We start from the raw sequence: 22,289 nt of genomic DNA, 5'->3' as shown, positions 1-22,289 counted from the left end.
AGGCCAGGCGCGGTGGCTCAAGCCTGTAATCCCAGCACTTTGGAAGGCCGAGACGGGTGGATCACGAGGTCAGGAGATCTAGACCATCCTGGCTAACACGGTGAAACCCCGTCTCTACTAAAAAAAAATACAAAAAACTAGCCAGGCGAGGTGGCGGGCGCCTGTAGTCCCAGCTACTCGGGAGGCTGAGGCAGCAGAATGGCGTGAACCCGGGAGGCGGAGCTTGCAGTGAGCTGAGATTGGGCCACTGCACTCCAGCCTGGGCGACAGAGCGAGACTCCATCTCAAAAAAAAAAAAAAAAGAAAAAAAAAAGAAATTAGAAATAGAACTACCATATGACCCAGCAATCCATCTTCTGGGTATATACACAAAGGCAATAAAGTCACTAGCAAACATATCTGCATACTCATGGTCATTGCAGCATTAGCTACAACAGCCAAGATCTGTAAATGACCTCTGTATCTGTCAACAAATGAATGGATAAAGAAACTGTGGTACAGACATAAAATGGAATATTATTCAGCCCTAAAAAAGAACAAGATCTTGCCATTTGCCACATGTATGAGGCTGAAGGATATTATGCAGACAGATGACAAATATTTCATGATCTCACTTATATGTAGACTCTAAAACAAAAATTCAAACATAAGAGAAAGAATAAAACAGGGATGGGAGGGAGGGGGGAAGAAATAAGGAGACGTAGGTTAGAGGATACAAAACTAAGTATTTTAAAAATTACTTTAGTGACTGGTTAAGTGTCCTGCTCCTAGCTACTCAATACATTTCTACTAAATGCAAAATAGCATTCCCAATTTCCCATGATTATTTTGTTGTCAAATATTAACATTTGTCATTTTAGCAAAATGATAGGAATTACTTTTCTAATTAATAAAATGAATCCCTATTTTCCTTTAGGAGTCTTCATAGAAATTGTTACAAAATAGTTGGAAGGAAATGTACAATGAAAGGTTATTTTAAGAAAGGTTATATGAAGAATTGCTTCTTAATTAACAATCCTCTTTACCAATTTAGTTGTAATTGATGTCCTTATAAAAGTGAAGTTTCTGTAGCATTAAGATTCTTCCTTAAGGCATGTAGTAATCATTTAAAGGTGGACTAACATACAACGAAGGTTAACCAGTAAGTCAGGTTGCACTATTGGTAAGTTTGTGCTATTAGTGTACACTTTCAACTAAAATGAATATCGTTGAATTAGATGCTGTTACCTTTCTAATTTTACCGGCAATTTTAAAAAGAAAATGAAATCCTTCGCCTGAAAAAGTAAAGGTCATTTAACTTCCCTTGCATTGTTTGTAATCTTTTAAAAATATTCTAGGCCGGGCGCACTGGCTCAAGCCTGTAATCCCAGCACTTTGGGAGGCCGAGACGGGCGGATCACGAGGTCAGGAGATCGAGACCATCCTGGCTAACACGGCGAAACCCTGTCTCTACTAAAAAATACAAAAAATTAGCCGGGCGATGTGGCGGGCACCTGTAGTCCCAGCTACTCAGGAGGCTTAGGCAGGAGAATGGCGTAAACCCGGGAGGCGGAGCTTTCAGTGAGCCGAGATCTGGCCACTGCACTCCAGCCTGGGCGGCAGAGCGAGACTCCATCTCAAAAAAAAAAAAAAAAAATTCTAACGAAAAATAACATGAATATCTAAATTCATAAAGATTCCCTCCACTTTAGTCTCTTTACCTTATTAAATATACTCTCATTACTGATGCTAATTGTGAAAATAAACCACACATGACCTCCAAATCACATTTTTTCTTTTTTCTTTTTTTCTGAGACAGAGCCTTGCTCTGTCATGCAGGCTGGAGGGCATTGTTGCGATCTCAGCTCAGTGCAACCTCTGCCTCCCGCGTTCAGGCATTTCTGGTACTTCACCTGAATAGCTGGGATACAGGCGTGCACCACCACGCCTGGCCAATTTTTTTTTTTGCATTTTTAGTAGAGACAGGGTTTCACTGTGTTGGCCAAGCTGGTCTCGAACTCCTGACCTCAAGTGATCTGCCTGTCTCAGCCTCCCAAAGTGCTGTGATCACAGGCATGAGCCACCACCCCTGGTCTAAATAACTTCTTAAAAATAATATGTAATTATAACTTCAAATGTTATAGATGTAGAAGAAACCTATTTGAATCCCTGATTTTTCAGTGGCAAAAGTAACATCTCTCTGCTGTTTTTACAAAGAAAAAAAAAAAAAAAAGCTGATACCTATGCATATACAGGTATGGTGTAATATAATATGTACACAGAATACAATAAACATAATAACATATACCTATATCACACATGTCTATTAAACAGTACTGATCATTCATTCTATTACCACATGTTGAATGCCTATAATACACCAGGCACTCTTCTGGAGAAAATGACTTGACATCTAAGGTAACTAAAGATCTGACGTAACAAAGTCTATTTTATATGAACGTGATTGCTTTTAAATACCTTCTGGTAAAGAAAAACAATCCTAACATTTTGTATATGAAGGGTAGTGCAGACCCACTACGGGTTTTGACTCCAGATGGACCTGGTTTCAAATAACTATTGCGTCACTTACTAGATATGTGATTTATGTAAGTTACTTAGGTGATTTATGTAAGTTACTTTAAGTTCTTTAAAAAAAGAACTTACGTATGTTCTTGCATCTATGAAATGGAGACAATAATATAGATTTTTAGGGGGTGGTTGTTGCATGATAATTACATACACACACACACACATATAGCTTAACACCATACCTAACACACCCTTCGAAAGGTAGTTCTTACTGAATCTCATTGCTGTGATTCAGGAAATATGTACAATGACACTGTATTCGTTTTCTATTGCTTCACTAACAAATTACCACAAATATAACCACTTAAACAGAAGTTTATTACGATTTTATAGTTTTATAGATCATTAGTACAACACAAGTTTCACCAGGCTAAAATCAAAGGAACTGCACTTCTTTCTGCAGACTCTAGGGAGGATAAAATCCTGTTTTCTTCCCTTTTCCATCTGCTAGGGGCCACCTGCATTTCTTGGTTTGTGGCCTCTTTAATCTATTTTCAAAGCCAGCGACAATGGGTTGAGTCCTCTCATCACATCTCTCTGGCCACCAGAAAAACCAGAAAAGATTTTTTTGCTTTTAAAGATTCATACGATTGCACTGGACACACAAAGATAACTTAGGATAATCTCCCCTATCTCAAAGTCTGGAAACAACGACATCTGCTAAGTCCCTTTTGCCCTGCATGGTAGCACATTCACAGGTTTCAAAGATAAGAGCGTGCACATATTTAGACAGCACTATTTGACCTACTAACGACACCACGGGACCAACTGGAAGGGTCCTGTATTGTGGCAACAAGTGGCAGGAACTCAGATGTAACTATTGCTGCTGCTGGCATTGAACATTCCTAGAAACATGGAACTTAATGCTGAAGAAACTTTCCATTCTTCCTCTACCCACGTGAAATCGTGTTAGTGTAAATGCTATTAAGTTAGAAGCAATCATGCTCTGCGACTATCTTAAGAGAGCAGTGTGAAGTCAGAATTAAAAATATGCCCATTTATGTTGAAATCTTTGGGCTCTCTGACACTAGTTTCATGTCCCTAATCAATATATCCCATGGCTGTAACTACCTGGGGCTTTACTGTTTAACCATTTTACACTCTCTGTGAATGTTCTTCTCCACAGTGTATGTTCTGCTCAACAGTCTTAGCAAGACAGAACGACTGGTTTGGCAGCTTCATCTCAATTAAGCAAACGAATTATTCTAAATGGATCTACCTAAGTAGTTTGATCCTGCCACCATCTCACACGTTCTGTCTAACGAACAAAGACGTAATAAACAATTTAAGTACATCATTTGGCCACTATATTTAATTCCTTTCATCTTGTAAAGAAAATGACATATTTGCCATTTTAAAAAGCAATGAAATAGAGTGGAAATTTTGTTTTACCTAGTCTTAAAATCAAGGAATTTAATGCAACTTCATTAAAGCTGATGAATATTTTTGGTATATCTACAAAGTTAGGCACCAGGGCCTCAGTAGATGGACCACATTTGTTCACTGCACTCAAAGACGCTAAACTATAATGGAGGTAAAAACTCATAGATTCTACCATGCTAAACCCTCATTTAAACAATAAGGAACTGGATTCCGAAAGGTTTAAATGCAGCTGATTCCACCTTTGATGCATAATCCACCTTCATATTTCCCAAAGTAGAATTCATTAGCAAGATTGGGCTTCTGAGATTAGGGAGGTCAAGGCATTCAGCAGAACACTGACTCTAATTATCTTGGTAATCCAAGAGAGAAAAGTGGTGCAAAAGATATCAAGCACATTAATAATATTAGAGAAGCAATAATAGAAATAGTTAGAGCTCCCTTGTCAGACACATCAGGGCTTTCATCCCAGTCCAGTATGTTAGCTTGTGATCTTCACCAAACTGCTTGACCTTTCTAAGCCTCAGATACCTCATTTGCAAAGCATGGAGACATCATAGCATGGAGTATAAAAATGCAGACTTCTGGCTTCAGAATCACATGAGTTTGAATGTGATTCTGCCATCTTCAAGCTGGGTGATGTTGAGTTCATTCACCTCCTTTAATATTACTCTCACTGATATTGGAATAATACCCGCCTCAAAGGTATTATTAACTCCTTGTTACAAGGAGCAAATGGGGTACATAGAGCACTTAGGGCAGTGTCTGAGTAACAGCAAGCAGTCAGTAAATAGTAACAAGTGTCACTGCAAATTAATTTGATGATGCATTGTGAAGATTATTAATAAATGCAAACCAACTCCCTCATACATGACAATTGCTATGGTCTGATGTTTATGTCTTCTCAAGACTCATATGTTGAAATCCTCACTGCCAAGGTGATGGTCTTAAGAAGTGGAGCCTCTGGGAGGTGATTAAGTCATGATTTGGTTTAATGCCCTTGTTATACCAGCCTGAACGAACTATTAAAGCAATGTTGTGACTATCTACATTCTAATAGTAATTGTATATTTTTAAAGTCTCTTTAACCACAGACCCTATCCTCATGCCCCAGCAACTGAACGATTAATTTGTCCTCACTTCACAAAGTAGAAATTTGACTTTGGTAAGGTCCAAATGGTTCAGGATCAAATATTAAAGTAGGAATGAAGAAAGAATTCAAACTCAGTGACCCCTGGCTCTCTATTCACTGCTTTACCTGTTAAATTATATTACCTTGGCAGTTTAACAGTACACTGGAAACATTTTCGAGGAAGAATATTTATACACACAACTCTTGGCACCATAAATATTTGTCTGAATTTATCCTGCTCCAGGCCAATCAACACCTTATGAAACTTGTGATTTAAAAGGCTTGGATTTTTATTCATGCAATGTTAATATAATGGAAAACAATTCAGTATCTCCAGCAGGAATGATTTTACAGGCATTAAGCAGGTGGCAGACTACATAAACTTTACCTTTCTTGACATTTTAAAACAACTAATATAGTTTTAAAGCATGCACATTTTTGTGTCATTTAAATAGGAAAATTATTAATGATAAACAAAGGTTGTAAGAGACATAAATTTGAGGCATTTTGTTTACATTGAGTTAAGGACACATAAACTTTGATAAATGTTAGTGGAAGTTACCAACACACATTCCTTTCATAGCAATGGAAGACCTCTTTGTATAATTCCAAATAACCCTTCTAACTTGTGAAAAATGAATAAGGAACTGGAGTATATAGAACACCAAAGTATAATAAGAGCAGAAATAAGTGAGCTTACTCCAGTTTATTTCCGAGTTAAATACTAAGCAATAATTCCAAAAAAGTACATTTCATGAGGCTTATCTTTCACGGCACTTTTCTTCTGACCTAGCCCAAAGAGAATGCCCTCATTTTTTACTACTCATTCCCCCATAACAATTCCCTGGCTTCCTTCCTTACCTGCTGTGCTTTTGTAATGCTGTATTGAATTAGAACTATAATTAGTCAGCACCTACTCATTTACTCCAGGAGTATGTATTTAGCACCAGGTACCATTTGTGATAATAAACAAGAGCGCTGTCCCTGCTCTCCAAAAGCTTATAGTCCAGTGGGGAGAACACCAATTAAGCAGAAGGTTTCAAAACAGTGTGATAGCATCTGAGGCATGTAGTGTGGAAAGGGCTAAGGCTTAGGTAAACAGGGTGTTCTGGAACTGCATGGAGATAATGTACCTAAATAACTTCAAGGACTCAGACGCTAGACAGAGAGCACCTGTTGAGCAAGGCACTGTGTTGGGACATTGTAAAATATAAATTCAGCCCCTGCTGCCGAGAAAATTCACTGTAATTGGGAAGATGGAGGCCAAAGCTCTCTCCCCTTTTTTCCAGAACCAAACTGCCTCGTAGACATCTTCACTTGGATGTCCCACCAGAGCTAAAACTTATTAGATTCAATGCTTATTTGTTTTCTCCTCCAATCCCCAAACCGGATCCTCACCTCCAACATTCTCTGTCTTAGCAACTGCCCCAACCCATCCAGTTACTAAATTAGAATGAGAAGGAGCATTCCATGGCTCACTTCCTACTTCACCTCTTACTTCAAAAGCATAGGACAATGTTTGGGAGGGTGAGTAGTAACAAGACGGGAATAGTTCATAAAGGTTTCATGGGACAAGCTGAAAACTGTAGGCATTATCCTATAGACAATTCTGCCATTCAATCACTGCTAGCATTGCCTTGTCACATAGCTAAATGAAAGAATATATTTATAAGGCATTCTGTGAATTTTCATTAGTGATAAACAGGCTCTGATTAATTTTAATGTCTGGCTGGGAAACGGGGAGAAAATTTGTTAAATCATAAAATGCATTCTAAAGTCAAACATTAATGGGAAGGGATCATTATTTAAATTAAAAAATTCCGTGTGTGCATGTGAATATATACATATAAATAGCATATTCTAAAGCCAAATATTAATGGCAATAAAACTTTTTATAAGGAGCATACCAGATAATTCATATCAAATAGTATCTCTTGAAACTAATTATCTCTGTGGACCACAGAGACACAAGTTGAACATCCCTAGTCTGAAAATCTGAAATCCAAAATGTTCCAAAATCCCAAAACTATTTTCGGTAAACACAGCATTACGAGTGGAAAATTTCATACCTGACCTCATGTGATGGGTTGCAGTCAAAATTTTGTTTCATGCACAAAATTATTGCAAATCTTGTGTAAAATTACCTTCAGGCTATGTGTATAAGATGTATATGAAACACAAATAAATTTTGTGTTTAGACTTGGGTCCCATTGCCAAGATTTCTCATTATGTATATGTGTATATTCTAAAATACCCCCAAAAAACCTGAAATCTGAAACACTTCTGGTCCCAAGCATTTGGGATAAGGGATACTCAACCTGTAAAGGCTTATAAGCAAAGTTTTTGCATTGAATAGACCTCCACTGACATAGTGCCTGTGATATTCTTCTACTATGTGACCTTGGTCAAGTCATTTAACCTCTCTGAATCTCAATATCCTCACTTATAAAATGCATATATACCCAACCTGTCAGGTTTTTATGTGAGCATTAAATAATATAATTGAAGCATAAATATATGGTAATAATTCAACACATTATAACTACAACTAGACTCACTTCAAAGAGAAGCCAAGGAGAAAAATGGCATTTGCTTAGGAAGAGGTCATTTTAAAGCATCAACTGGCTTTTCAAGGGAGCAGCATTTAATAGCTGTATGACATATTCTAACAAGATGGTGGAAAATGATAAACTAAAAATGATCCAGATGCAAGCACTCAGAAATGCTGGATAAAATCCACCTAAATCCACAGTTGAAAGTCCAAGAACAGAAAGTACTCAGGAGTTAGAAACAAAAGAGAGTTGAAAAACTAAAGTAGTATGCGAATATACTGGCAGCTGTCCTTACCATGGATGATAGATGTGGTCAGCTTCCATAAACTTACAGCCTGGGTTTAAATACCATAAGTGACAAGAAATGAGGCCTTGGGACCAAACAGGAGGAGGAAGTTAGAACTAAAACCCCTACCGAAATCTGGAACCTGAAAATATTTCACTATTGATGACAAGTAGACTAAAGCAAAAATATACTCACATACAAAATAACAAGGAAGCTATGTCTCTGCCATGGGCTTAGGTAGGAAAAAAAAAAAAAAAAAAAGAGAGAGAGAATCTCCCCTGAAAATCAAAAACAACTGACCAGCACCTAGTGTGGGTTCGGGTTCAGAATTCTTCTACTAGTTTGTCTAGGAACTCCCAAGCCAAGGTATTAGCAACAATAGCAAAATCATTCCGAGCATTGATAGCTTGTAGGATATCTGGTAGAAGCAAAGCAAATCTACATTGGAGAACCATGAATTCCATCTAAGCTCACTACATACCTACAAGTACCCTAAAATTGCAATACTAAAAATATGTTTAAAGTTACTTTTAAATCTTCCATATGAGCAATGATTAGCAGGGACAGCCAAAAGGATTAGAATCCCACAAACTTCATATTATAAAAGACTCCGATAAACCCTTTGGAAATGAGCATGCTTAAAATTATTGAAAGAGAAATCAACTTCTAAAAAGAACAAGACATAATGGAAAAAGACTGGCTAGCTTTGAGAAAGAACAATTCAAACTTGTAACAGTAAAAAATATAATCATAGAAATTAAATCTTAATAGGCAGATGACATAGGAGATAAAACCAAATGTAAGGCACAATTGACAAATCAAAAGATAAGGAAAATACCTAAAATGTATCAAAGAGAGATAAGGAATTAGGAAAATAAAAAACAATTTAAGCATCAAAGAAAGCAAAATCAGATGTTCAAATATACAGCTCTTTGGAGTTCTGGATAGTGATAACAGAGGGAATGTAGAAATATTACTCAAAAATATAATGGCTGTGAATGTTACTAATTGATAATGTATTCAGGCTGTCATTCATGAGTCGAAAAGCAAAAGATCCTCTCAAGATTAATAGATGGGTGGGTAGATAATAAATGATAATAGATAAATAGATACATGAGTAGACAGGTAGATGATAGATAGATAGATAGATAAATAGATAGACAGATAGATAGACAGACAAATAATATTGAAACTGTAGAGTTACAGTCATAGAGAAAGTATTTAAAGAAACCAGAAAAAAAAAAAAAGATTTTTTACAAGGGATCAACAATAGACTGACAGCAAACTTCTGAACAATAAAAGACAGAAGACATTACATTTAAAAGCGAGAAGAAAGTAAACTGTTAACTTAGATTTCTCTATTTCCATAAGGTAAATAGTTCTATCTACTACTGGAAAAAGTGAACTGTATATTACATTTATTTCTTTGGAGAAACTTTCAATACGGACTATAACCTTATTTGACTACATAACATACATCCTTTTAAAAGGCAAAATAACTGAATAAAAATACAAAACAAGATCCCTTGCAGCTCTATGATTCATCAGTTTGGGGATTTCAAATTCAATACTTCATCTTTGAAGATGCTGATTTCTAAAGTGAGTTATTCTTCCAGGTCCCCTGTGCCTCAAAACAAACAAAAACTATGAACAAACAACGAATATGAAATCCCTCCTAGAGAGATTTAATTTAATTTGCACTTAAAATATTACATAAAACCAGCAGTGTACAGTAGTCATCACTAAGTTTTTTGTGGCGTAACTTTAATTGGTTCGAAAATCAAGGGCCACCAGATCTTGCTCTATGTGTAACATTAAAAAGTTGGAATTCATGGATTTCTTACATTTGACCCCCAAAAGATACGCCAGCTCTAAGTTATTAGGCTGTGCTGCTCTGTTTAAAAAACAAAAGCAGAAAAGCCAATTAAAACATCTTATTATTAAAGATTGTGAGATTTTGACCCTGAAAGGTATTTTTATCTTCCAGCTTGGTGAAATATTCCTAGTGGAATTCACAGGAAGTGGAGAGCCAGCTGGGAAGAAGGGAGCCTTTGAAGTGGCTGTGCCTGTGAGGGACCCTCAGCGTCAAGGGGCTGCAGAGCTCTGATATCCCATGGGTGCCTGAAAGAAGCTTTTTCCTCTGTTGATGAGTTCTCAGTCAGTTAGATACTTTCTGTCTTCACTAATAATTTTCATATTACAAATGTGATTACAGAGGTTTACATTTTTTTCCAAACCAAACAATTGGGTAAATTTCAATATAAACTCTTTCCAGTCTACTCATGTATAAGTATTTTAAACATTCTACATACCTTTAAAAGATATTTGGACTGCCTGATAAATAAGGTTAGCAATCTTAATGACTGCAGTTGAATATGTCTCTTACAAGAATGGAGATAACATTAATTCTTTCATATTGATTAAATCTTTAGCAATTTCCTAACCGTATTCAAAAATATATACTGTATGCCCAATAAAATCTGCAGATTAAGAAATTAAATATGTTTACATTGTGTTACTTCCTATTATTTTTCTTCATAAACTACAATGATATCTTTAATTTTATTTTTTTCAAGACATCAAAACAAGAAAGGAAAAAAAAACAATTTTAAAGAATGAAAATAGACCAGGCCTTCACATCCAGGTTAAACAGATATCTTTCTTCAGAACTACAAACAAATACATAAAACAGCCAAAAATCATCCTACTCACAAGCACCTTCAGACTATTACAAGAATTGAAAGGTAGCCAAAGATTTGTTCTCTGACAAGTACTCAAGTATTCTAACACTAACATGAAAGGATACGACAGTTACCCTCACAGGATGATGACTTTTGTTTCATAAACCATCTTAAACACTAAATTATTAAACTGAAACTTGGTTTTTAAATGATGAAATTAAAGTCACAGGTTCATATCCCAGAAAAGGTGAGTGGGAATAAGCCTGAATTGTGTGAGATCATTGGGTATGCAGCCGTGATTTCAGGGAAGCAGCATAGATGTTTTTCAGCTTGGGTTTAAGCTTGGAGTGAATGCCATGGCCTCCCTAGGCCTGTGTTGTCTTTCTTATCACTGCCGAGTGATCTCTGCATATAAGGGACAAGGAACAATAATAATAGCTAATGCTTACTGAATAGTGAATATAAACTGGCCTTATTTTAATCATTTTACATATACCACCTCATTTAGTCCTCATAAAAACCCTGAGGTAGGCAGTCTACCTCATGTACAGTTCCGTTCGACAGATAAGAAAAGAAAGGCAGAGCAGGGTTAATTTACTTGCCTGAAAATCACTGTTAGCAAGAGATGGGTGATTTGAATACAGGTACATTTATACATGCACACACAGAATCTGTGTGTGCATGCGTGTGTGTGCGAGTCTGTGTGTAAACACAGTAACATAAAACTTACTGTTCTAATCATTTTCAAGTATACAATTCAGTGACAATAAGTGCATTCACAACATTGTACAACCATTACCCCTATCAATTTCCACAACTTTTTCATCATCCCAAACAGAAACTCTCTACCTTTTAAGATGAATTAACCTTTCTCCCTCCCTCAGTCCCACAGCCTGTCTTTTTAACTACTTCCTTCTTTTGAGTAAATGAAGTAAAACTGAAACTCAGTAACAAAAACTGAGAAAGAAACAAACTAAAAATCATTTTGTCATCCCAAATCCTTAATAATGGAAAGTCTGAGGATGTATTTTAGGCAGAATAAAGATAATACCAGGGAGGAGGTCTGAGTATGAGAAGGGATCATAAGCAGAGATATCGTTAAATGTTTTATTAAATCTCAACAATATTGATTGAATAAAATAGTAGCATTCAATTTCTGTCTTTAAAGATCAGCAGAATTAAAATATCAAGAAACACCGTATGTAAATTAGAAAGGAAGTAAGATCAAAGTTAAAGCATTTTAAGGTTCTTGCAATTTTCAGGATGAAGGTAAATGTTTTGATACTTCTAGAAGAATAGACGCGGAACACACAGCTTCTAAACAAGTTGAGGAGAAAAAAGTAAAAGGAAAAAAAGACGGCCGGCACTGTGGCTCACGCCGTAATCCCAGAACTTTGGGAGGCCGAGACGGGTGGATCACAAGGTCAGGAGACTGAGACCATCCTGGCTAACACGGTGAAACCCCGTTTCTACTAAAAATACAAAAAATTAGCCAGGCGTGGTGGCGGGTGCCTGTAGTCCCAGCTACTTGGGAGGCTGAGGCTGGAGAAATGGCGTGAACCCGGGAGGCGGAGCTTACAGTGAGCCAAGATCATGCCACTGCACTCCAGCCTGGGCAACAGAGTGAGACTCAGTCTCTAAATAAATAAATCAATAAATAAATACACAAAAAATGAAAGAAACACACACACACAACAAAAAATACTTGACATAGGTATACTGATGCATAGAGTATAATATATATCATGAAATACCTACATTAGAGAAGTAGAAATGTTCAACATTAATAAGTTTAGTGTGCAACCCAGAAATTTAGAAAAAGAACAGAAAACCAAAAACAAAGAAGAGGAAAGAAACATTAAAAATAAAATCGTAACAATGAGAAGCGAAAACATACAATAGAATCAGCAATGCCAAAAATTAAGCCTTTGGACAGATTAATAATACAGAAAGACTTCTGGCTAGATCAATTGAAAGACAAATAGAAGACACAAAATAAAAAATATTTGTAATAAAAAGAGACATTACAGTACATGCTACAGAGATTTTAAAAAGGCGACAAGTTTTTAGGGGCAACAATAATGTCAAATATCTTGAAAATGTCGTCAAAATAGATATATCCTTTAAAAATATAAATTCCAAAATTTACTCAAAGAGCAGGTAAAAGTTTAGTAGTCTTAGAGCCATTAAAGAAATTAGTCAGCAGTTAAATATCTTCTCCAAAGGAGAACACTAGGCCAAATGGCTTTGTAGCAGATAATTCCAATCCTACACAAGTTTTCAGAGAATAGAAAAGTAATAGTCTCCTCAATACATTTCGAATGTAGTTCTCAAGCTTGAGATGGAGCGCTCAAGCTGTGATACCAAGGAAAAACAAGGAAAACAGTACTTACCAATCTTACTTATGAGCATAAATTCAACAAATTGAGCACAGCATTGTTTAAAAGTGTATATATGTCAAGACCCAGCTGGAATTATTTCAGAAACATAGGATTGAATTAATAATAATAAAGTATTAAAATCAGTTACTACTCTAAAAGAATAAAAAAGGAAAATTTTATTATTACCCCAATGGATACAAAAAAAGGGGGTTGATGAAATTCAGTATCACCCATAAAGAATCCAAGCAAGGAGACAGACAAGAAAATGGCAAGAGAGAAATTTCCTAACCTGAAAAAGAACATGTATAAAAATAGCATTAAAATAAATGCCACACTTAATGGCAAAACATTGAGAATATTTACTTTAAGATAAAGCAGCTTAATTACAAAGATATTCATTATTATCACTTCCATGGCAAAAAGGTAAAACAAAATAAAATTGCATCCATACTTTGTATCATACATAGACATTAACTTTAAATGGATTCAAGACTAAAACTCAGTTGTTGAAGACAGTTTATCTTCATGATTTCAGAATTGGGAAAGATTTCTTAAGACCCTGAAAGTTCCAACTATAAAGAAAAATATTAATAAACACAACTTCATTAAAACTTTAAACCTTTGCTCATCGAAAGATACTATAAAAGCAATAAAGAGCCATATAGTAGAAAAATATTTGCTCCATGTATAACTGACCAAGAATTAGTATTCATATATATAAAGAACTTCTACACGTTAATATGAAAAAGAAAATCCACTAAAAACATGGGCAAAAGACCTCTTCTGAAGTTTCAAACACAATCATGGAAGGAATCACACTTTATTGTGTAATCAGGATGTCACCTGGTCTCCTCACTACTTAAAATCTAAATTAGATTAATTCAAACACCCAAATGCATGGATTGTGGAAATTCAAAATCTTCCCTAATTATATTCAAATTCCTGGGAATGGAGAAGGTGAAGGTGTGCCTTAAATTCTCATAATCTCTTCTGATATGGTTTTCTTCCTCAGGTTGAATGTTTTACCCCTGCCCTGTGTCTCATAACTATTTTTATGTTTTCATCCTGGGGTCATCCCAAATACAGAACAAAGGTCCCTCTTCTATCCCATCTCCCAAAAGCTACAAAAATCAAGTCTATTAAGTGTAACAAAACTTCTACTGGAGATTTGGGGATCCCAAGGAGGGACAGATTTATGCCATGTAGCACTCCAGGCGTTAACCTTTCTGGCATCTCTGACACCCACCTCACTTCCAACACTACTTATCGGGTCCTACCCTCTCTTCTCCACCCGGCTCACAGAAGCAGAACTGTTCCTCCTTTACTTTCATTCCTGCCAACACCCATTCCCTCAGGGTCTCCCTGTCCTAGTGAATGTTGCATAAACAAAACAATACCGCCTGGAAAGGAGTTCCGAGGCAGCTGATAAGATAAAATATTTTCACCCTGCTGCATTTAAAAGAAACAGAAGTATGCCAGGATTTGTAATAAGTAATGATTCTTGTAAAGATATCTCATACATTGAGAATTTTGAGAGCACTCACATCTGTTGAAAACTGATTTGAGGCCGGGAGCGGTGTGGTTTACGCCTGTAATCCCAGCACTTTGGGAGGCCGAGGAGGGCGGATGACGAGGGTAGAAGATGGAGACCACGGTGAAACCGCGTCTCTACTAAAAATACAAAAAATAAGCTGGGCGTGGTGGCGGGCGCCTGTAGTCCCAGCTACTCGCGAGGCTGAGGCAGGAGAATGACGTGAACCCCGGGGGGCGGAGCTTGCAGTAAGCCGAGATGGCGCCGCTGCACTGCATCCTGGGGGACCCAGCGAGACTCCGTCTCAAAAAAAAAAAAAAAAAAGAAAATTGATTTGAAAGTTAAGTTTTATTAGACTGCACCTCTGCATGCTTCACTTTTGACTGTATTCTAACAAATTATCATTTGTCCAGACATATGTGTTTAATGTATCTAATTCTTCTATAACTTTCAATCAACCAGTCCGCCTATCATTGTATCATATAACTAAGGTGATTTATTTTAGATAAGAAATCTGCTTTACTTTTTTTTTTTTTTTTTTTTTTTTTTGAGACGGAGTCTTGCTCTGTGCCCCAGGCTGGAGTGCAGTGGCGCGATTTCTGCTCACTGCAAGCTCCGCCTCCCGGGTTCACGCCATTCTCCTGCCTCGGCCTCCCGAGTAGCTGGGACTACAGGCGCCCGCCACCACGCCCGGCTAATTTTCTTGTATTTTTAGTAGAGATGGGGTTTCACCGTGTTAGCCAGGATGGTCTCGATCTCCTGATCTCGTGATCCGCCCACCTCGGCCTCCCAAAGTGCTGGGATTACAGGCTTGAGCCACCGTGCCCGGCCAGAAATCTGCTTTACTTTTCAACAGCATTTAACACTCTTTGTTTTATGCAAACTTTATCAAGAGTATTTTTTCCATTAAAGAACATCTACATTTTAGGGTCAGCTGATGACTAGAATATTTTACAAGTAAATTTTAAAGTTGATGTTTTAAAATAAAACATACTCCATAGACAAATATCTTAAATCCATTTTCTTCATCCCCACGGCAAGCAATTGTCATGAATGTGACATCTAGCTTGGGTGCCACTAACTGTTCTTCTCCAAATAACAGCTAGTTAGGATCGGAAGTGGTGACCAAAGTGGTTCCCGACTCATAAATGTGATTGACAAGTTTCCTAAACCACTTCCTCTTCAGGTAATAATGTCTCTCGGTTTTGTGACTTTTTTTTTTTTTTATCTCACACGGCGTTGAAAATTATTCCCAAAATTAATTGACATTTCATTGATAAAAAAAAGAGCCAACTACCAAATTTTTAATAACAATTAAAAAGTGTTAACATTATTAACGCATGGAACAAAGCTAAACACACTCTTATTCCTTCAGTATCCCTCCTCTTCTTTGAATATTATTACTTTCTCGTTTTAGGCTTCCATATTTAAGAATTGACAGCTAGCAAAACTCACACATAAGTGTTTCTTTCCACAGTTCTCTAAGACTTCTCAAGCAGTTTTCACTTCACCATAATGACGTTTACAAATGTGACATGGAAACTTGGTTGGTAGTTCAAAGGAAAATTGATTTTTTTACTATGAGATTTTAAAACTTCACTTTATGAGGAGATTTTAACACCATCCATGTAGAGGGACAAAATCGCTACAGCCTAACAAGGTCCATAACAGTTACTTCTGACAAAACAAAAACAAGACCTCCTTGTCACCTTGTTTCACAGCTGCCAGGGTAATCATAAACCAAACTACTCAAGGTTTAGTTTGGAGGAACAAGACAGCTAACCTAAAATAAGTAATTAAAAATTAAGCCTCCAGCAATCCATTTTGAAAATTTCAAGTCTTCTAAATTCTAGTTAGGCAGGAAATATATTAAGAAGTCATGACCCTGGTAGAAATCAGGATTTCATTTCTTGACAGAAAAGTAGATGAAAATAGAAAAACTGAATCTTAAAGTGAAAAAAGTAAATCTCTCTTTTTCAAATATTTTAGCCTTATTTGTCTTTTTCTTAGCAGGTATCTTATCTAAGAATACAGAAAAAGGAGATTTGGAAACTACATATGAATACAGTTAAGATAATAGTTTGCCTCTTTCAGGATCTGAAAATGGCCCCTGACATTGGATGCAGCGATCATGCAAAGAATATATATGTATTTTTATTTTATATGAAACACATATACATTTATATCTTATATTAAAATAACTATATTTACAATTGTTACTAATTTTTTAATCTTAAAAATAGCCATGAATTTAGAAATGAATTCTATGATTTGCAACTAAATACTTTCAGTTTTCCAAAAGTATAATTGTTCTGAAAAGGCTATCTACTGTATAATATCAGCTAGATGGCATTGTGGAAAAAGCAAAAGTATGAAGACAGTAAGATGAGCAGTAGTTGGCAGAGGCTGGGAGGAGGGAGAGGGAGAGACAGAGACACATATATCCATAGGTGAAGCACAGAGAATATTTAAGGTGATACTGTATGATACTCTAATGGTTACTATATGGCGTTATGCATTTGTCAAAACCCATAGAACATACAACACCAAGGGTGAACCCTAATGGAGATTATAGACTTTGGGTGATAAAGAAATATAAATATATGTTCATCAATTGTGATACATGTACCATCTGGTGAGGGTCCTTGACGATGGGGAAGGCTGTGCATTTGCAGGGACAGGGAGTTAAATATGAACTCTGTACCTTCTGCTCAATTTTGCTGGGAATATAAAAGTGCTCCAAAAAATAGAAAAGTATAGTTGGCAACTAAGATAACAACATGGTAAGAGATGGCAGTTACTGCTCTACCAAACCACACATTAAGGAATCAAGAGTAATAGCAATAAATATTTTAAGAGGAACTATATATGACACTTCAGAAATAAAGGTTAGCCTCAAACGGAAATTCTTGTACAAAAACTTCATAACCATTTGATTGCATGCAAAACAAGAGCATTATAAAGGGGTACACATCTACACATATTCTGTTGTAAGAATAGAGGTTGCAAAAGAAGTGGGGCTTGTTCAGTGTGTTCAAGTTGCGAACAGATCTGTGCTTTAGCAACAAGACTTCCTCAACTGAAAATAGAACTTTTGATTTCAAGTTTGATCTATTCCTTTTTTCAATGATGCTGAGTCATTTCCTCTCTTTAGTCTTTCTCTGAAAAGCCAAAACTTTGAAGGGCTCAAAAACATGAAACGTCAGGTTGTCTGAGCCTTTCAGAACGTGCATGCTGTTCCAACACTCATCTGCATTTAGAAAAGAATATCAGCCCTGTTTGATTCGTTCTTGTGGAATGAGCCCATAATCTGGATTCATTTTTTTTTCAACTTTTGCACTCATTTTTAAGGTTATTTTCATGACACCCTCTTTACATAGCCATTTTAGGAATTACCATCTCTATTGTAAGGACCAAAAAGGAGGGTGTAGGCAACAACATCATCTGACTTGCCACCTAATGCCAAAGGACTATGTGGAAAATTAAAATTGGTGGCCACACTTATTTTGAGTCCCTGTGTATAAAAACATGGTAGCTTTTTCTTAGGTAGACAGCTAAAATTTTCATACATCCTCTCCATGATATTTCCTCAAAGAAATGCTCTGATATGCAGGAATTGTTTGCTACTTAATCTGTGCTGTCTTCCTTAGTATTCTGTACCCCCAAAATCTCTAAATAAGTTACTTTAAAGAAAAGAAAAAACTCAAAAAACAGACATTTCACCTTGTGTATTTATACATCTAAGCTTTCTTGTGTATGTAATGGCCTTTCAAGTCAATACAGAATGGAGATAAATTTAAAAGACTTTTTATTTCTAAAGAGATAATTACGGCCTGGCACAGCACTTTGGGAGGCCAAAGCGGGAGGATCACCTGAGGTCAGGAGTTCGAGACCAGCCTGGCCAGAATGCTGAAACCCCATCTCTACTAAAAATTCAAAAATTAGCCAGGCATGGTGGCATATGCCTGTAATCCCAGCTACTCCGGAGGCTGAGGCAGGAGAATTGCTTGAACCCAGGAGGTGGAGGTTGCAGTGAGCCGAGATCGTGCCACTGCACTCCAGCCTGGTCAACAGAGTAAGACTCTCTCTCTCAAAAAAAATAGCTAATTACAAAAAGAGAATAAGCCGAGCATCTCCTAATTTTCTCTGGGATTCAGAGATAGTTGGTGTATACCTATGAATATTTTCAGAGATGTTTAATTGGACTAAAGTTCTGAAAAACTTGGATGCCTAAAAGGCCAAGACTAGACAAATGCCATAAAGTGAATGAGGAATTTGACTGAATAGAAAAAGAAATTGTATATCATATGAGGGTAAATCTAATTTACAAGTGAGAAGTACTCAACAATGGCAGGTCCAAGTTCAGTTGAATCTCCTTTCTTCAAGATTTCTAACTATTGCACATAGACAGAAGAATGCTGCTTGTGAAACATTACTCAGTGAAAAAATACACATATCCTTAATAGAAAGAGCACTTTGAAAATTATGTTATTTTCATAAGAGCTTCATAAATACCTCATCCTATGATTTACAAAAGCACAAAAGGATCTAATGTCCTCTAGCCCAGTAGAAAGCAAGCTGACCTAAAGTTTACTATATAATATAAAATGTACATATAATTTCCTCTCTCCATTTTTGGTTGGCCAAGCTTTAAACAAGCTCCAAAGCCACTCAGTTCTACAAAAGAATATGCCTAAAATAAATGCTTCTATGTTTCCATGTATTCAAATATTTTAGGAAAAATAAATAAATAGTAGAAACAAATTATGTTTATCTGAGGACAGCAGCGCTGACAAGAGCAGGGGCAGATTGATGATCAAGATTCTCTTCCTATCGCCTACAATTATGATGGATGGCAGAGCTAAGCCACAAATCAAAGAGATACAATGCACTTTGCAGTATTTTTAAAAGTTATTCATCCCACTCTTTAAATTCCGAAAATGACAGAATATTTATTCTTTCATGAGATTATATTCACTGTGAAAATTCTCAAAGAAAAATAGTTCTTTGTTGCTACTGAAATGCTACTAGATGTATGTCAGTTTTCCCACTTCCCGTTTTCATGGGACTTAGTTTATGTGCCACCCGGATTCCTTACTGTCCTGAACTCTGCTTTTTAGTGAAGCCAGAAAAGACATTCAAAGAATAGATTCTAGGTCCCGTTGTTTTATTGTATTATAGAAAACAAAACAGGATAATTCAACTCGTTTCAAATCCCAGAAGTGGATCTCCCTTGCTAGAGGAGAGGTCGCCCCGAAGGATGTGATGAAATAGAGGTTTGTCCCCCTGACCCCATTTTTATTACATCAGCCCTGCTTTTGTTTTACTTACTGGGTTTCCATGTTTTTGCTTAAGGAATGGGTTCAGCTGCATCCAGCTTTTAAAGCCACTCTCTAAGAGAATTTGATCACCGCGTTTAAGCACATTTGGTCTGATGCTTTATTTTTATATCTATTTCTGCTGAGGAAAACAACAGTTGCTAGGTTGGCAATAGAAGTCAGGGGACTAAGTGAAAGAGTATGAATGATCTCCAATTTGCTAAATAGCTCAAAGTATTCATAGAGAAATTACAAAAATAGCAGGTGTAGACTGGGGAAACCCTCGACATCATTATAAAAAAGAAATGTCCTCATTGTCACTTTTGTAAGCCTGTTCTCTAGCTCTCCTTCTATTCACACAGGTCTTGATACCCACTATTTTGTATTTTCCCTTCTCAACCTTACACCCTTATACCAGTAGCTTACCTCATCTCAATCTGTTAGTATGTTGCTTTCTGCATTGGGAAAGCCTTATTTTTAAGGCATTGTCCTCCATTAATTAAAGGCAAAGGAGCATAATTTTCAGACATAGAAGAGATAAAATTCCTCTGAATTGAACTTTTAAGGAAGATTAACTTCGATACACTTTGCAAAGACTCTCAAAGTATAAAACATATCCGTTTATTTTTTAACAAATATTTGTTGTGCTTTTACTGAGATCCACATAGTCCTTTAAAAGAACACTCCAAGGAAACTTAAAATCACAAGGTGGAAGTAGGACTAGTGCAGGTGTGGCTTTCAGCCTTATAAACCCAGAATCTCAATTTCATCAGTTTACTCAGAAGCAGAGGGGCTTTACAAATGTAGAGCAAAGATCACAGGATTCTGAGTCCAAGACATAGGTTTGAGTTCGTGCTGCACAGCTTATTAGCTGTTTGTGCTCTTAAGCAAGTGACTTAATCCCCTAAGGAAAAAAAAAAAGTTGAGAAATAATACTTGTCTTGCAGGATTGTTGTGAAGATTAGATGAAATGGTGCATACAAAAGGGTTTTATATACTGTCCTAGGTTAAACATGTGTTGGTTAGATTTGCCTCTAGCTTGAGAGAGACTCCCTAAAGAAAAGGACTTCTACGTGCCAGTAGGCACCCAGCAGGGATTCCCTGTGGGCAACCTTTGAAGGCTGATAAGCATCTCTAACAGCTGCATAAGAGAATACAGGGACCAGCCAGAGGGCAAGGGTCATGCCCTTTGCCCTTTTGCTCTCAGCTCAAAGGACATCTGCCAAAGATCCCCTGCAGGGAAATTTAACTCTAAGGAGAGAGGCCCAGCAAACATTTTAAGAGATCATTACATGTTCTCTTATAGACCTATCCCTCCCTTTGCACACATAGTGTCTTGCCTGCGTCTTCCATCACCTGCTGAATTTAACATCCTCTAATACTCAGTAAAAGCCTCCATATTTTTCAGAGTCCATCTAGATTCTTCAGAGTTGTTCAGGTTTCTCCCTCTTCAGCATCTGCAGAGAACCCATTCTTGGCAACCTCCAACCCCTCTCCCCTAACACAGAGCTTTTTTAAAGCAGGAATCGTGGGTTCATCTCTGATCACTAAAGGTTATTCTACTCTGCAGTTTCTCTGAGACAACTGCTAAGGATACTCTCCTTTGAACCTGGAGTTCTCAAATGTAGTCCTTGTCCATAGCTAATCTGTATCAGAATCTCCTGAGATATTTTTTAAATTAAAGATACCTTGGTCTTTGCAATTTTGCTTCAATAGTTTTTTTTTTATTTTTTTTTTATTTTTTTATTATTAAAAATAGTTTTAAAGTAAGACCCTAGGGACTATATCAAAAATGTTTAACGTGGAAACTATTTTAAAACTCCCCAAGTAATTCTGATGCAGTTTATCCATGGACTGGCATTTGGACCCACTGAATTCAATTGCTGTAATTATCTTGATGAGGTTTAAATATTAAAACAACCACTTGGTGTTATTAAAATGTTTACAAATGCCTTCTTAGAATGGGTGAATTTTATTATTTTTTCTTTAGTGTATGATTTCTGCAGTTAGCTATCTTTCATATTATGTATTGAATATTCGTTATCAATTTCATTAAGAGTTCCTGTTGCTGACTTTGTTTTCAAATTGTCTAGTGTTTCTTACTACAGATTCAAATTGCCTATTGTGGTTATGAGAGTTGTATACCTTTCACTCACAAAATTGACCTAGAAATTCATTATGAGAATAACTGCATAAATGCTAGACAAGAAGCATGAATCTATTTCTTTCAGAAAAGAACCTCTTGCGTCTACTGACTGCTTCTCTGCTGAGATTCTGGCACTGGCATCTTCATAGAAGAATAAATAAATGTTTCAATGTAAGCAATAAGCCATCTCACGACAATAAAGAAGCAAACGAACGAAAACTCAAAAAGTTCTTTTGACACTCAGAGCTGATTTCCTCAATCACATTGGTTTTGAAAACAGAGAAATATATGCAGTATAACATTTAGAAAAGTGA

The 22,289-nt window shown here is 36.6% G+C and overlaps 1 long non-coding RNA gene across 1 annotated transcript in view; it reads right to left on the bottom strand.

Annotated features, from left to right (window-relative positions):
* The window catches only part of LOC111546595, an 86,220-nt gene extending 71,925 nt beyond the window's left edge, over positions 1-14,295 (bottom strand). Inside the window, exon 1 of the long non-coding RNA XR_002732837.1 lies at positions 14,227-14,295. This is a non-coding gene — a long non-coding RNA (uncharacterized LOC111546595). The remainder of the gene's footprint in view (positions 1-14,226) is intronic.
* Between the last annotated feature and the right edge of the window lie 7,994 nt (positions 14,296-22,289).

This window comes from Piliocolobus tephrosceles, chromosome X (genome assembly GCF_002776525.5).
Source record: "Piliocolobus tephrosceles isolate RC106 chromosome X, ASM277652v3, whole genome shotgun sequence".
Taxonomy (NCBI): domain Eukaryota; kingdom Metazoa; phylum Chordata; class Mammalia; order Primates; family Cercopithecidae; genus Piliocolobus; species Piliocolobus tephrosceles.
The sequence above is the reverse complement of the archived record's forward strand: the minus strand, read 5'-3'. Positions and strand labels throughout refer to the sequence as shown.